Source organism: Solanum verrucosum, unplaced genomic scaffold, assembly GCF_900185275.1.
Source record: "Solanum verrucosum unplaced genomic scaffold, falcon-dt-bn FXZP01000058.1, whole genome shotgun sequence".
Taxonomy (NCBI): domain Eukaryota; kingdom Viridiplantae; phylum Streptophyta; class Magnoliopsida; order Solanales; family Solanaceae; genus Solanum; species Solanum verrucosum.
In genome coordinates this window covers 919,840-937,273 of record NW_026020303.1, presented here as the reverse complement: position 1 = coordinate 937,273, position 17,434 = coordinate 919,840, and positions in this window count along the sequence as shown.

Below are 17,434 nucleotides of genomic sequence, written 5' to 3'. Positions count from 1 at the left end.
GTTATTTACCCGGTGACTCCCATAAAAAATGCAAGTTGAGAGAGAACTTAAGAAAAAATATGATAGAAGTGGTTCGTGAAAATTTATGACTCTAATACTGATAATATGTAAAGAAAAACCTATATTTAAACACCAAAGTACACCCTAGATGTGACATGACATATAAGACCCCGAGAGGCCCTACACAAGCCACTTGACATACATATACACAACATAATAGTGAAAATCAAGAAATCTCATAAGAAGTATAGAGTTTGGCATACAAAAGGTAGTACATCAAAGTCTAGACAAGTCATCTATTACATCATAATGAGTGGTTAGAACATAACTCGTACACCACATACAAGTCTAAAACACAAAAGTGACAAGAAAGCAATAAAAGTGACATGATCCTCGGAACAAAGGACTCACCAACTCTTGATCCTGAAGTCGCTAATGTGATTAACTAGTCATGAATGGAGGGAGATGAATCGTCAAGCCCTACATTAGTGAAACAATATGGGCACAATCAATGTTTTAAAAAGCGGGGGCATGAGGCAAGACGTTTTACTTAGTATAGGGCGAGGCGTAATCCTCGAGACGTTGGGCGTAAGCCCTATGGATATTTAAATTAATAATTTATAATATAGTATAATAACATAATAACACCAAAAAATAAAAATACATCAATACATTGAAATAAATACAAACGTGATTAGAGAAACCTTTAGAAAATAAAACTTCTAACATTATTATAGAAGTAGAAATAATGTAATATCTTAACTTTCTAATAATAAAAGATTCATTATTTCAAAAAATATTATCATACTATGCAATCCACACCCCCACCCCCCATAAAGAAAATAATCAATAAAACTTACTAGTATTATCAAAAATACTTTCTTCAACATTTTGAAGAACTTATGACTAGTGAGGAATCCGTGAATTCGACAAGCAGAATTGAGAATCCGAGGATTCGGTTTAGGAAAATTAGAGTCATTACCCAGCTGATCTGAAGAGAGAAGAACTGTAGATATTTGAAGACAAGCGAAATTTAGTCAAAAGTATTAAGACTGTATTTAACTTTTTTGTGTAAGAAGGGGTATGCAAATAAGTGAGAAACTCATTAGAATATATAGAGTTTCTCCAAGTTGAGAAGAAGACTTTACTTTTGTCGTTTACGAATACAATCATATTACCAGTCAAGAGAAAAAATTAAATATATGTGATATTTCACATTTAGTCAAGAAAAAATCAAAATATATAATGGTCAAAAGAACGTAGTTTTGCTCACTTGCACAAAAAATCCAGGACTACTATTGTGTCGTTTATGAAAATATTATTACCATTTAAGAAAAGGTAAATTAATGTGATATTACATATAATTCAACATTAACTTTTTTTTATTTACGAATATAATCATACTACCAATCAAGAAAAAATCAAAGACAAGTGATGTTTCATATCTAGTCAAGAAAAAATTAAATACATGTGATATTTCATATATATAAGGTCACAACAGGTTGTTTTACTCACTAGTATAGAATATTCTAGGACTACTACTATATCGTTTGTGAAACTAATTATTGCCATTTAAGAAAAAGACAAACTCATGTGATATCTCATGTGTATAACGTTCATAACACGCATTTCAAGAACATCATTTTGAAGAACAAATTTTCATAAAACATATTTTTTAATTGAAAATTGAATTGTTTGCACTTAATGGAGGTTTGAATGTGAATGGTTCAGAGTTCAAACCTTAAACCATTAACAACACTTGTTTACATTAAGATTTAAACACTTATTGTTGTGTGGATAATTTTTACCACCACTTCGTCCAGAACCACAAACCACCACCACCATCACTATCGTTAACAACCACCAGCCATCACAATCAATCACCTATGTCATCACAACCATCACTAAGAATGACTATTGTTGTGATTAACCACTGTTATTAGTCTCTGTCACTCCTACCACCTCCATTATTATAATTTTGTACATTTCTATCACCACTACCGTTACTTTATCTGCCACCATTATTAGCCAGTACCACCAATGCGTTAAATCCTTACTACCATTCACCACAACCTTCACAACCAGTATCACTACCAACTACATGTCGATGATACTTGGATGTCATTTTTTATTATCTTAGAAAGAAGTCAAATTATGAGACAAGTCCATTAAAATTGACAACAAACAACTTTTCAAGTCAATTAATTATCAAATTGTATGCAAAGATTGAGGTTGGGGAATATCAGGAATCTCTTTTTGCAAACATTGCCGATATTCTTGAGTAATACATAAACATTTTACATAAGAAATATTAAAGTTCAAGAGTAATAAAAATGCTATGTATTTAGGTATTTGAAAAACATACATATTTTAACATATTTCCAGGTATTAATGTGTCACAACCCAAAGTACCCCTGAGGCGTGACATAACGCATAAGATCTTGAGAGACCCTACACAAGCCACTAATTATACATCAGAAAAGAATATAGAGTTTAAGAGTTTAAAAGACAATTTAGTATCATAATGAGTTTTTCAAAAATGAAGCAGAAGTCTAACATAGTCTCTAGCCATATATTACATCAAGAGTGATTGGTACGTTACCCATACATCACATACAATATCTGAAAAGTAAAGACGATAACCAGTAAAATGTTTGGTCCTCAAAACATGAGGACTCACCACTTCTCAAAATTAAACCATTAAAGTGATCACTAGCCACGAGGATGCGGAATCGGAGCGTCGGACCCTACATTTTGAAAAAATGTAGGCAAGAGTATGCGTTAGTACAAAGAATATACCAAGTACGATTGCAATGCATAAGAGTAATAAAATCATGCTAAAAAGGACTTTTCATGACATGCAAAGACCAAGTTAAAACATAAGATAAGAGATTAGAAGCATAATCATGAGCATGGTCAATGCAAGTAAAAATCATCTTTGAACACATGTGAGATACTTCGAGAAGTAACCTTAATTCATTATTTTTGTGGGAAGTAGTTGTTAACTAATATAAGACTCTGTGAGCAATAACATGGAATCCAATGTCTAACTCACACCGAAAAGGGATCTTCTTACTTGCCAAGGTAATAACCATAACTTCTAACTTAAGTGGATCCACTAGCTAATGTCAATATGAGACAACCTGTGTGACACATAGTTTATGGGACATGGGTAATAGCCTCTTCTCCACTCTGCTAAGCATAAACCCCACAGAAAAGTCATTAGTATTTACTTGTCTTTTCATTAAGAGACACTGGTAAACATTGTTTGTCTTATCATCCATGGAAAGCACATAGAGTAGCCAATTCAAGCTAGGCTTCATTAGAATAGCTCCTAAATCCTGATTCAAAGTTTAGTTGAGAAAACCTTTTAGCTCTAAGAATCCCTTATGTGAGAAAACCCTTTCACATTCATGTATTGAGTAGTATGTGATAAATCCTTTCACGACAACAATAAACAACATTGATGTTTCACTCTGAATTCAACTTAAACCATTTTAATCAATTTCATAAAGTACATGCATATCTTCACAAGTTCCTGTTTCATAGTTCAAAACCCTCATTATATCATTAGTCTAGAAATAATGGGTGATGTATGGGTTCATGGGGATTCATCTTAAAAGTATGCAATTACTTCAAATCATGTGTAAAAAGGCATTAGACAATCAATTTGATCAACATTGAAGAAACCCATGGCAATTGAATAAAACCCTAGTTTGATTGGGAAATCTATCTTTGCAAAATTGGAGAATCTAGGAGACCTATGGAGGAAAGAGCTCCATACCTTGATGCCAAAAGCTTGCAATTAATGGAGGATTCAGAGACTTGATCTAGAAACCTTAGACTTCTTTTTCTTCCTTAGAGAGAGAAATATTTGAGAGGATGAACTTGATCAACTTTTGGGATTCAAGGAGAATGAATTGAATTGGGTGATTTAGGGGTTTAAAATCATTATATAGGGCCTAGGGTAAGACTACATAGTATTGGGTTTAAAAAATTAGGAAATGACCCAAAGTCATTTAAAAATAATTGTTGGACCCTACCGACGGTCTGACCTATGGTATGTAGGTCCTAGCACAGATTGTCCTAGTCAACTATTGGTGGACTCAGAGATCACCATCTTTGGACCCCACGTACGGTCCATGGGTCGATATACGAACTGTACACCTCAACCATGGGTCCAAACTTTTGATCCTCAAATTTCACTAAGTTTGGGACTCACCTACAAGACCTACGTACGACTCGTGCATTGAATGACGGACCGTCCTGGTGAACTATAAAAGAGTACTGGGGCTGGAAATTTTCTGAACTTTTGAACTTGCCAACCACGGTTCCACCTACGGTCTGTGGTCCAACCATTGGACTGTCGGTGGTTCCGTTGAAACTAACACCAGATTTTTTAGAAACTCATATTGTAATACTTTAGTAACTCTAGCCACCTTCTTTGGCGAAGATTTAGATCCTTATGGTTAAACACATATTGCAAACTTTTTTGGTCGATAAAGAGATTGACGTGAACACTTTAAGTAATTCCTCCAAATCTTTAAAGCAAACACAACTGATACTAATCCTAATCATGGTAGGAGTTCTTTTCGTGCACCTTAAGTTTTCTTGAGGCATAGACAATGACTTTCCCATTTTTCATAAGGACACATCATAACCCCTATTCTTGAAGCATCACAATAAATAACAAACATGTTGGTTCCTTCAGGTAAAGTCAATACCGGAGCGGAAGTAAGTCTATCTTTCGATTCTTGAAAATTCTACTCACAAGCTCCTGACCATAAGAATTTGACTTACTTTTAGGTCAGCACCGTCAATGGAGAGGAAATTAAAGAAAACCCTTCCATAAACCTTTTATATTAACCGGCTAAGCCCAAGAAACTTCTAATATCCAAAGGGGATAGAGGTCTAGGCCAACTCTTAACCGCACCCGTCTTCTTAGGATTTATCTCAATACCCTTTCCAGAAAAAATGTGACCAAGAAAACCCACAGATCTTAACCAAAACTCACACTTACTAAACTCTTCAAAGAGTTTTTGGTCATTCACGACATGCAACACAATCATCAAATGATCGGTGTGTTCATCTTCACTCCTTGAATAGATCAATATATCATCAATGAACACAATTACAAACATGCCAAGATATTGTCTAAACACCATATTCATAAAATCCATAAATGCGGCTGGAGCATTAGTCAAGCCAAAGGACATTACAAAAACTAATAATGACCATATCGAGTTTGAAAATCCGTTTTCAGAATGTCATCCTCTTTCACCCTCAGTTGGTGATAGCCCGAAATGAGGTCAATCATAGAGAAGCAACTTTCTTCTTGCAGTTGATTGAACAAATCATATATCCTTGGAAGAGGATACTTATTCTTAATGATAGTCTCGTTCAAATGATGGTGATCGATACATATACAAAGCGAGTCATCTTTCTTTTGAATAAATAACACTGGAGCACCACATGGAGAGATAATCGATCAGATGAAACCTTTATCCAACAAATCTTTCAGTTGGTTTTTAAATTCCATAAGTTCTGCTAGAGCCATTCAGTAAGTAGATGTAGAGATAGGTTGCATATCTGGGAGAAGGTCAATACCAAAGTCTATTTCTCTTTCGGGAGGAATACGGGGTAGATCATCAGGAAACACTTCTGAAAACTCATATACAACAAGGACCAACTCAAGAGTAGGGGTTTCAAAATACATATCCTTCACCCTAACTAGATGGTATATGCAACCCTTAGAAAATATCTTTCTAGCTTTAAGAAAAGATACAACCCGATCTCTCGGCACAAAATTTTCTCCTTTCTCCTCTAGGATAGGCTTATTTGGAAATTGAAACTTGACTAACAAGAATTCAACCAATCCATACCAAGAATAACATCAAAATCTATCATATCATGTACAAGATCAACATGGGTGACTCTAAGGGACAAGGATACATGACAATTTCTATAGACTTTCTTAGCCACAATAGACTCACCATAGGAGTAGAGACAGAAAAAGGGTCTAACAATACATCCAGAAGAATATCAAACCTCATAGCCACATATGGCGTTAAAACAAGACAAGGTCGCGCCGGGATCAATCAAAGCATAAACATCAAGATGATAGACTATCAAAGACATTGGAAGAACCATCTTTCTCATGACGAGCCTGGAGAGCATAAAACTTGTTTTGCTTCTTACTCCCATAAGAACTGGACAAAGGATTAGGTTGAGCCTATCGACAATTATATCCTTCATTCTTAGAAACTGAGGGATAGTCCTTTATTTTGTGATCCGTTTTTCCAGAATCAACACATGCATCAGAACCGGCTAGACATCTACCTCCATGCTTCCTTCCACATTTAGCAAAAGTAGAAAATGAAGATCGACTACCATTTCCTGCTTTAATTTTAGGGTTAGACACCCTATACTTGTTGAATCTAGGAGGGCATTAGAGGAGCCTTGAATGAAAAACATTTGTCGGAACTTAAAACGACCATGTCCATTGAACCTTGAATATGAAAAGTCACCATCACCAGTCCTTGCTTTCTTTGACTCCGTAGATCTTTTCTTAAGTTTCTCTCTTCTATTTGTTGAGCATGCACCATTAATGAGAAATGTCCATATCATTGATGAGCATGGTGGTACGAGATTCCTTGACTACCATCTCAGACACTCCCGACACAAACTCATCCTTGCCTAGAATCGGCATTCATAGTAGGCATACCTACACAACTGTGTGAAATTCAAAGAATATTCCTTCACACTCATGTTTCCTTGAGGAAGTTTAATGAATTCAAGTACTTTTTTCTCCCTCATCTCAAGGGGAAAAACCTATCAAGGAAAGAAACCTTAAAATTTTCCCAATCGAGAGGACCGGCATCAACCACTCTTCTTTCCTTCCATTGGTTGAACCAAACTTGAGAAACATCCTTAAGTTGGTAAGTGGAAATTCTGTCTTTTCCAGTGGCGTCACTCCCATGATCATCAACACCTTATACACTTCATCAATGAATTCTTGAGGATCTTTCTCAACCTTAGAACCATGAAACTCTGGAGGATTCATTCTAGTGAAGCCCCTCAATTTAGATGACGTTGTGCCCACATTCGGGTTCACGGAGACCACAACATCCATATTGGCTTTAGCCGTCATGGCTTGGGCCAATACTTGAAAATCAACCCTAAACTCCGCATTAGTCACTTGCTTGGCCAAAGGGTCGACCGAAACTTGAAAAGCTTGAGGAGGAGCTTCTCATTCCATATTATGATTCGCATTCCTCCTAAAGTATACTCTTCAAGGGGCTATATCCTTAAAAGCATTGGATAGAGATTAGTAGAAAGGACACATAGAGTTACACTATATCGCATGAATTTAGAGTAATGAAAGAAGTGGATTTTCCTAATCATCTTGTCACTTCTTGTTCATAAATATGGCACGCTTCACACTCATTAACAAGACTATAGTTGACATGTCTTAGAGACTTTCGTAGGACCTTTCTAAACCTTTTGCTCTAAATACCAAATTTGTCACGACCCAAAGTAACCCTTAGACGTGACATGGCGCATAGGACCCTGAGAGGCCCTACACAAGCCACTTAGTATACATCATACAAGATTATAGAGTTCAAGATTTTAAAAGATACTTTATATCATATATATTTTCAAAAATGAAACAGAAGTCTAACATAGTCTCAAGCCATCTATTACATCAAAAGTGATTGGGACATAATCCATACATCAGTTATAATATCTAAAAAGTAAAGATGGTAAGCAATAGAAGGTTCGGTCCTCAGAACATGAGGACTCACCACTTCTCAAAACCACTAAAGTGATCACTATCCACGAGGATGCAGAATCGGAGCATCAGACCTTACATTTTGAAAAAATGTAAGAAAGAGTATGCATTAGTACAAAGAATGTACTAAGTATGATAACAATGTATAAGAGTTATAAATCATCCTAAAAAGAACTTTTCATGACAAGGAAAGACCAAATTAAAACATAAGATAAGAGATTAAAAACATAATCATGATTATGGTCAATGCAAGTACAAATCATCTTTGAAACGTGTGAGATACTTCTAGAAGTAACCTTATTTAATTATTAGTGTGGGAAGTAGCCTTTAACCGACATATAGACCATGTGAGCTATAACATGGAATCACGTGTATATGCCACACCAAAAAAGAATGTCCTTACTTGCTAAGGTTAGAACCATAACTTCTAGCTTAAGTGGATCCACTAGCTAATGTCTATCTGAGACAACCTATGGTGGTACATAGTTTATGGGACATGGGTAACCGTCTCTTGTCCACTCGGTGCTAAGCATAAATCCCACAGAAAAGTTATTAGTCTTTACTTGTCTTTTCATTAAGAGACATTGGTAATCGCTGCTCGTCTTATCATCCATGGAAGGCATATCAAGTAGCCAATCTAAGCTAGGTTTCAATAGAATAGCTCCTAAGACTTGATTCAAAGTTTAGTTGAGAAAAATTTTCAACTCTAAGAATCCTTTATGTAAGAAAACCCTTTCACATTTATGGGTCATTTTATATTGTTTTAATAGACCTATATAAGAGTTTTTAAGTCATTAACGTTACACCTCATAAATCCAAAAACCCAAAATTCATAACCAACTTTTCCCCAAATAAACTCTCTCTAGAATTTCAAGAAAGAAGAACAAGAAAGGTGAAGCTAGGGTTGAAGAATAAATCTTTTCTCCTAAATTTCATGGTGAATATTCAATAAGGTATGGTAGCTTTTCATCTATGCGTAGCCTTCACCCATAGAGCCCCTCCAAAACCCCCAATTTCAAAACTAGAAAACCCAAAAGTTAGGGTTTGACTTCAATCTCATGGATTCCTTTAAAATTCATATTAAATGATTGAATTATATTTTTTATGGATATATTTGATTAATTTATATGATTTTAAGTTGAATTACTCAAGAATCCATGAATTACCTTATTTTCCCAAATTGGATCTTAAAGTGTGGGTATTGATTGATGATTGGAGAATGCTATAGAATTATGAATGTTATGAATTGATTACTTGAATTATGTTATTATCCATGCCTAATGTAGTAACTCTAGGTGTTTTGATTGAATGTGATCCATGGTCCTTGAAGGGCAAATTATGAGAATTTTGTATGATCATGATGTTTATGTACATGCTTTATGAATACTTTGAAAGTAATGTGATTATGACTATCAAGTAATTGTGGTGTTGTTGGAAGGCTATTCTCAATTATACACTTATGCATGATGATGACATGATGTGAAAGGTTTTCCTCACCTAAATGAATCGGTAGGCTAATGGCATCCCTTTCATGTGTGAATAAAAGTAATCTTGATTGATATACCTTGAATCAGTAGACTAAGGAAATCCTTTTCATGTGTAATTAAAAGTTATCTTGACTTAATGAACTTTGAATCTGTAGGCCAATGGCATCCTTATCATGAGTGTCTAATGAATTATTCTAAGGCTCTGTCTTAAATTGGTAGACCAATGGTACCCCTTTCATGATGAGTCAATGAACTATTATAATGATGAACCATGAATCGGTAGTCCAATGGTACCCCTTTCATGAGGATTCAATGAGTTATTCTAATGATGTACCTTGAATCGATAGGCTAATGGTATCATTTTCATGTGTAATGATGTACCTTGAATCGGTAAGCTAATGGCATCCCTTTCATGTGTAATGATATACCTTGAATCGGTAGGCTAATGGCATCCCTTTCATGTGTAATGATGTACCTTGATTTGCTAGGCTAATGGCATCCCTTTCATATGTAATAATGTTAAAAGAGGATTAACTACTCCATGGGAATTTAATGCATAGCACCGAGTGGATATTGTGAGGTGCAAGCTCTCCCTATGTATGGCCGGGTTTCTAGTAACAACCTCCTTATCCCATAACTATGTGCCCACATAGGTTATTAGCTAGTGGATCCACCTAAGCTAAAATTTTACTGGTTCTACCTTAGGCAAGTAGACCTAATCTTTCCGGTGTGGGACATGACACCTTATTCCATGATTTGCTCACATGGTCTATGTCGGTTAAGGCTTATTCCCACCATGAACAAGAATATGAGTTATGTACTATGGTTATTCAAGAAGCTCTATAATGTTTGGGTGGGGGTATGGGACTTCATCCATGCATTGCACAAGTAGGCTTTGTGACTAGTTATGGTGTGGTCCTCAATGTAAAATGACTTATGAAATGATGAATGCTTAACTTGGATTATTGCTATGAATTGCTTTCATTGACATGACTTATTAAATGTGAATGTTCCTTGTCTATGAGTATTAACTAAAGATGAGAACAAAGAGTTGTAAGTATGATTATGGTGGCCTAAAAGTGATATTTAGTATAGATGAGATTATGGGATCTTTATCTATACATTGTACAAATATAACTTAGGGTTACTAATGAGTTGGTTCTATTATGTTATAATGATTTACATGATGAATATGCTTGTGACTTATGCTTTTATACTAATGTGCATGATGATTTCTCAAACTTAGTAAGTGCATGCTTTTTTTTTAAAAACTAAAATGTCCATTTTAGCATATTTTAAATGTTTTTTGCATGGCTATCATACTTAGTGCATTTTTGGAGTAACCCATATTTTCTACTTTTTTCCTACAGGGTAGGGTTTGATGATATCGACTTTCATCCTCGGGGCTAGGTTCATAGTAGATCAAGAAGAGAAGTTATGGTGAGTCCTCATAGTATTCGAGGGCTTGACTCCCATGTCCTTTACATTTAATTTTATATTTAGAGCTTTTGTATGGTCTGCGTCCCAAAGTTTAGTTTTAATGGTTATAGATGATTTGAGACAAAGTGTAGACTTCCGCTCATTTTTATTAAATGCTTCGATTGGAAAGAAAAGTTTTAAGTTTTCACACCATTTCCTATTATCTTATGTTATGATATGCAACGAGGCTTGTATGAGACTTTTTGGAGTCGTGTACGCCGTGTCACATCTAGGGGGTAATCTTGGGTCATGACTAACTAGCATCAGAGCACAAGGTTTTGGGATGGTTCTAGGATTGTCTCAAACCATGTCTAGTAAAGTCTTGTTCATAGTGTGAAGCGCGCCACATTTATGATTAGGAGGCTATTGGATGTTAGGAAATATCGCTTCTTCATTCTTTAAGTCGTGCCATAGAGTTTAACTCTATAAGGTCTCTCTCTCCTACTCTTTATCCGATGGTTTTCAGGATACGATGACTTGAAAAGCTCATTCTACAAGGGTTGAGGGAGAAAAGGTTGGTAGTAATGCCAATTATGGCTATGTGACTAGATGGAACTTGATCTTATAGATTTATATGATATCCATTGGTAGAAATGGATTGCATTATGGATATGTGTGTTTGTTGGTACCTGACTTAGTTATTATGAGTTTTAGGGTGTGTTAGAGGATTTGATGAATAGGGTGTTTATGTGATGCCTAGAGGTGTTGAGTGAGTAAACTCCTCTAAAAGTCGATAGAAGTGTAATTCACCATGTTTTAGAATCATATTGTGTTAAGGGTTAGTGATAAATTGGGCCGACCTTAAAGTTGGAAGAACTGGTGCTTAGAAAAGTCTGTATAGGCTTACTCCCAAGGGGGAGATAATGTGCTTAGATAGCAAGGTCGTTGAGTGTTCTTGATGTTCATGATTTATATTGGCTTGAAATTCTCACTTTTAGAGGTGTAGTGAGTTTGAGAAGTTTAGTCCCGGTGCGGTAGACTCATATGAGATCTTGAGTGGTGTTGGTAAGGTTGCTTGTGAGCTAGAGTGCTTGAATGAGAACCTCTCTAATTTCGAAGTATCGGTAGAGGTCTTAGACCGGCAAGTTAAGAAATAGAAGAATGAAGAAGTTGTTTTCATGAAAGTGTGAAAGAGTGGTCTTTGTGTGAGGGTTGTAAGTGAGGGTGCTACTTGGGAGGCCAAGGGCCAATGAGATGTCTGGATATCCTTATCTTTCCTTCTATTCCTCCTTTAGCTTGAGATGATAAGTTTCCCTTGACTTGTTTCATAATTGAGGAGTCTTGGATGTTGTATGTGTTCCATAATTTCCTTGTATTAGGAATGCTCTTGATGAAATCCATGTTTATTAAGAAAATGAGTTTTTATGATTCAAGTTCCTCATGTTGTTGTGCATTAAGTATGAGTTGCCTATTCGACTTCATGATATGAATGGATGAACATGCTTTAAAATGTTTTTTAGAGTAATTGCATGTTGGCCTCATGATATTGTGTTGATCATGCTTTAAAGCTTGGAGAAGGTAATTCCTCCTATGATATGAGTAATGTTGAGTTTGCATGCATAATGGGTTGTTAGATAGAGTCTCTACTTCATTGTGTTGCATTGATTATATTCGAGTTGGAGTAGATGTTTCCTCCTTTAAATGGTGCATTATTTTGATGTTTCATGAATGATGGGTTGCTAGTCTAGAGTTGTGACCTTAAGAAGCACCTATAGTGTATATTCGTGGACGACTGTTCCTAAGGGGGGAGATATTGTAACACCGCGGAAACTAGTAGGTGAAACTAGAGCCTTACGTGAAAGTTTTAGAGTTTGATGTATGAGTTAGAATCGTAAATTGTTTTCCCGTACTTAGGATGAGGGGTTTAGGGGCTAAACGTCAAGGTACGACTCCCCAAGAACCAACCAGGAGCCCTTGAGGAGGACCCTAAAGCCTAACCCCAGAACTGCCCCAAGAAGTGAACCACGAATGGTACCTACGAGGTGTAGCTCCATCCACGCCTCGTGGGTGAGCTCCGTAGCTCAAGCCTCCTCCCAACAGGCCACAGACCACAGACCACGAACAATTCCCAAACAGGACAGGCCTTGATACCACCCATGGTCCATAGGTGGGGGTCGTGAGTAGGGGCATGTAACACTGTCCCATGTCGGCTAGTGTAGGGAAATTTAGGTAATTCTTTTTTAGCTCAGTATGATTTGGGGTCATTTTATATTGTTTTAATAGAACTATATAAGAGTTTTTAGGTCATTCACTAACCCATACACCTCATAAATCCCAAAACTCAAAATCCATAAACAACTTTTCCCCAAATAAACTCTCTCTACAATTCCTAGGAAGAAGAAGAAGGGAAAAAATGAAGCTAAGGGTGAAGAATCAAACTTTTCTCCACAATTTTGTGGTGAATCTTCAATAAGATATGGAAACTTTTCATCTATGGGTATCCTTCACCTATAGGGCCCCTCCAAAACCCCAAATTTCAAAACTAGAAAACCCAAAAGTTAGGGTTTGACTTCAATCTCATGGATTCCTTTCAAATTCATTTTAAATGATTAAATTATATTTTTTTTATGGATATATTGATGATTTTAAATGATTTTAAATGATTTTAAGTTGATTTACTCAAGAATCCATGAATTACCCTATTTTCCCAAATTGGATCTTAAAGTGTGGGTATTGATTGATGATTATAAAATGCTATAGAATTATGAATGTTATGAATTGATTACTTGAATTATGTTATTATCCATGCCTAATGTAGTAATTCTAGGTGTGTTGATTGAATGGGATCCAGGTTCCTTGAAGGGCAAATTATGAGAATTTTGTATGATTATGATGTTTATGTACACGCTTTATGAATACTTTGAAAGTAATGTGATTATTACTATCATGTAATTGTGGTGTTTTTGAAAGTTTATTCTCAATTATACACTTATGAATGATGATGACATGATGTGAAAGGCTTTTCTTACCTAAATGAATCGGTACGCTAATGGTGTCCCTTTCATGTGTGAATAAAAGTAATCTTGATTCATATACCTTAAATCGGTAGGCTAAGGGCATCCTTTTCATGTGTAATTAAAATTTATCTTGACTTAATGAACCTTGAATAGGTAGGCTAATGGCATCCCTTTCATGAGTGTCTAATGAAGTATTCTAAGGCTTTGTCTCGAATCGGTAGACCAATGGTACCCCTTTCATGATGAGTCAATGAACTATTATAATGATGAACCTTGAATCAGTAGACCAATGGTACCCCTTTCATGAAGATTCAGTGAGTTATTCTAATTATGTACCTTGAATCGATAGGCTAATGGCATCCCTTTCATGTGTAATGATGTACCTTAAATCGGTAGGCTAATGGCATACCTTTCATGTGTAATGATGTACCTTGAATCGGTAGGCTAATGGCATCCCTTTCATATGTAATGATGTACCTTGAACCGGTAGGCTAATGGCATCCCTTTCATGCGTAATAATGTTAAAAGAGAATTAACTACTCCATGGGAATTTAATGCTTAGCATCGAGTGGATATTGTGAGGTGGAAGCTCTCCCTATGTATGGTCGGGTTTCTAGTAACAACCTCCTTATCCCATAACTATCTTCCCACATAGATTATTAGCTAGTGGATCCACCTAAGCTAAAATGTTACCGGTTCTACCTTAGGCAAGTAGATCAACTCTTTTCGGTGTGGGACATGACACCGGATTCCATAATTTGCACTCATGGTCTATGTGGGTTACGACTTATTCCCACCATGAACAAGAATATGAGTTATGAGCTATGGTTGCTCAAGAAGTTTTATAAAGTGTGGGTGGGGTATGGGACTTCATCCATGCATTGCACAAGTTGGCCTTGAGAGTAGTTATGGTGTGTTTCTCAATGTATAATGACTTATGAAATGATGAATGCTTTACTTGGATTGTTGTTATGAGTTGCTTTCCTTGACTCTACTTATTAAATGTGAATGTTCCTTGTCTATGAGTATTAACTAAAGATGAGAACAAAGAACGGTAAGTATGATTATGGTGGCCTAAAAGTGGTACTTAGTGTAGATGGAATTATGGGATCTTTTTCTATACATTGCACACGTATAACTTAGGGTTAATTATAATGATTTACATTATGAATATGCTTGTGACTTATGCTTTTATACTAATGTGAATTATGATTTCTCAAACTTAGTAAAGTACATATTTTTCAACTAAAATGTCATTTTAAACAAGTTCAAAGGTTTTTATGCATGGCTATCATACTTCGTGCATTTTTGTACTAAGCCATATTTTCTACATTTCCCCAAAGTGTAGGGTTTGATGATAACGACTTCCATCCTCGAGCCTAGGTTCATAGTATATCAAGAATACAAGTTATGGTGAGTCCTCATATTATTCGAGGGCTTGATCACCATGTCCTTGACATTTCATATTATGTTTAGAGCTGTTGTATGGGCTGCGTCCCAAAGTTTTAGCTTTAATGGTTATAGATGGTTTGAGACAAAGTGTAGAACTTCTACTCATTTTTATAAAAGATTTCGATTGTAAAGAAAATTTTTAAATTTCCGCACCATTTCCTATTAATTTATATTATGATATGCTAAAAGGCTTGTATTAGGCTTTTTGGAGTCTTGTACTCCGTGTCATATCTACAGAGTACTCCTGGGTCGTGACATACAGAGGTTCAAGTAGGCAGGAAATTGCAGCACGTCCAATTAAGTAAGTTATGTCCACTTCTACGAGTGGTTACTTACGGACTCTACAGCAAAATCTTACTCATGATGGTTAGGGAGACTCTTTTGTGCCAAGCAACATGTCATCTCTCGACCGTAGCTGTTACAATTGTGAATAACCAGGACACATAAGAAGAGGTTTTCCCCACCCGCGTATGACTAAACCCATGCAGCAGTAGACCAAAGCAGTGGTACTGACAGGCGAAGGTAATAATGGTAGTGGACCTCCACAAGGTGGGCGAAGTGGAAATCAAAGAGGTCGTGGAGGTCGGGGTAATGGTAATGTAGGTAGGGGAGCACTGCTGCCAGGTAGAGAGGTTGCTCATCAAGATAACATGGCTCAATTTTATGCCTTTACGGGCAAGACAGAGGCCGAGGCATCTCATGTAGTGATCACATGTACTATTCTTGTTTGTGACCGGATGGCTAATATTTTGTTTGATCCAAGTTCTACTTACTTTTATGTGTCAATACAGTTTGCCTTGTGATTAGATGCAATTTGTGATGTACTTGATGCCCTCATCCATGTTTCTACCCTAGTTGGAGAGTTTGTCGTAGTCACCCATGTCTATTGTGTTTGTTCTGTCCTGCTTACGGGTTTAAAGACTTGGACTGATTTGGTATTTTTGGATATGACTATTTTTGATGTAATCTTAGGCATGAATTGGTTGTTCCCTATTATGTTGTGCTTAATTGTAATACTAAGACCGTGACTCTAGAGATCTCGTGTAGGGAAAAGTTAGAGTGGGAAGGGGTGTACTAGCCTAAGCCAGCTAAGATCATATCTTTCATCTAGGCTAGGAAACTGGTGGGGCAGGGTTGTTTGGCATATTTGGCTCATAACCGGGATGTCAATGCAGAGTCCCCCTCTATTGAGTCTACTCTTTAGTGTCTGAATTTAAAGAAGTGTTTCCTACTAATTTACATGGTATGCCTCCACATAGAGATATAGACTTTTGTATTGACTAGGAGCCGGGCACTCACCCAATCTTTATCCCTCCTTATCGCATGGCTCCAGCAAATTTAAGAGGGCTTATGAACCAGATCCAAGAGCTCCTTGATAAGAGTTTCATCCATCCTAGTGCTTCCCCGTGGGGTGCTCCTGTCTTGTTTGTTAAGAAGAAAGATAGAAGTAAGACGATGTGCATAGACTATCGAAAGTTGAATAGGGTCACCATTTGAAATAAGTATATGTTGCCTCGTATATATGATCTTTTTGACCAATTGCAGGGTACATCAATATTCTCAAAAATTGATTTAAGATCTGGGTACCATCAATTAAATATTAGGACCGAGGATGTACCTAAGAAAGTGTCCAGGTTTCGGTATTCGCACTAAGAGTTCTTGGTGATGTCATTTGGGTTGACCAATGCACCTCCATCCTTCATGAGTTAGATGAATGGTTTGTTCAAATCATTCCTAGATTCCTTTGTAATTTTCTTTATTGATGACATTTTGGTCTACTTGAAGAGTAAGGAAGAGCCTCGAAGAGTAAGGAAGAGCATACAGACCCTCTTCGTATTGGTCTGGGTGTCCTTGGGAAATAGAAATTGTATGCAAAATTTTCTAAGTGTGAATTATGGTAGTCCTCGGTTGCCGTTTTGGGTCATGCAGTTTAAAAAGAAGGGGTAATGGTAGCCGAAAATATTGAAGCAGTCAAGAACTGGGTCTAGTGTCATGCCCCAAGCCTACACCCTGGACGTGGCAGACACTTGAGAGCCATTGCTGGTCCCTAAGTGAACCCTTGGCCTGACTCAATACTAAGCGAAAGACTTACTCAACAATATATGAACTCAAAAGTAAAGGTTTACTCATTTGTCTTAAAATAAATAAACTCATAAATATCTGGAAGCATTCAACTAGCCAAAAGAAGGCAACTCAAGTTTTATACATTAATAATGGAAATGAAAAAGACTCCTCAAAACACTACTGTCTATGAAGCCTTTAAATAT